At 45.6% G+C, this 803-nt stretch overlaps 1 protein-coding gene across 4 annotated transcripts in view; it reads left to right on the top strand.

The window, feature by feature from the left end:
- SRSF4 (serine and arginine rich splicing factor 4) overlaps positions 1-803 on the top strand; it is a 32,047-nt gene that overhangs the window by 24,842 nt on the left and 6,402 nt on the right. The window lies entirely within an intron of this gene.

The following is an 803-nucleotide window of genomic DNA, read 5'->3' as shown; positions in this document are numbered from 1 at the left end:
ACTGCACTCCAGTCTGGGCGACAGAGTGAGACTCCAACTCAAAAAAAAAAAAATTAGTCAAGCATGATGGCATGTGCTGGTGCCACCTACTTGGGATGCTGTGGTGGGAGGATCTCTTGAGTTCAGGAATTCAAGGCTGCAGTGATTGTACCACTGTACTTAAACATGGACAACAGAGTGAGACTCCAACTCAAAAAAAATCCAAACATTTATTTTAATATTCATACAAAACTATTAAAAAGAACAAGTTAATATTTATTTATTGCTGGGCATAGTGGCTCACACCTGAAGTCCCAGCACTTTGGGAGACCGAAACTAGAGGATTGCCTGAGCCCAGGGGTTTGAGACCAACTTGGTGAGACCTTGTCTCTACAGTAAGTCAAAAATTAGCTGGGCATGCTTTGTGCGCCTGTAGTTCCAGCTACTTGGATCTACAGTAAGTCAAAAATTAGCTGGGCATGGTTGTGCGCACCTGTAGTTCCAGCTACTTGGAAGGCTGAGGTGGAAGGATTGCCTGAGCCCAGCGTGTCGAGGCTGCATTGGCCGTGAGCATGCCACTGCACTCCAGCTTGGGTGACAGAGTGAGACTCTTACTCAAAAAAAAATATATATATATATGTTGTCTTTACCACCCACTTAATACCTACTGCTTTAAGGAACCTCAATAAATGATTGGTAAGTAGATTAAAATGTTAGAGTAGCCGGACTCTGGCTCAGCCTGTAATCCCGTGCCTTTGGGAGGCTGAGGTAAGTGGATTGCCTGAGCCCGCGGGTTTGAGACCCACCTGGGCAGTGAGACCTCA

The sequence above is a fragment of the Carlito syrichta genome, unplaced genomic scaffold (assembly GCF_000164805.1).
Source record: "Carlito syrichta isolate Samal-C Ts95f unplaced genomic scaffold, Tarsius_syrichta-2.0.1 Scaffold288366, whole genome shotgun sequence".
Lineage (NCBI taxonomy): Eukaryota > Metazoa > Chordata > Mammalia > Primates > Tarsiidae > Carlito > Carlito syrichta.
This window is presented reverse-complemented; position numbering and strand designations above follow the sequence as displayed.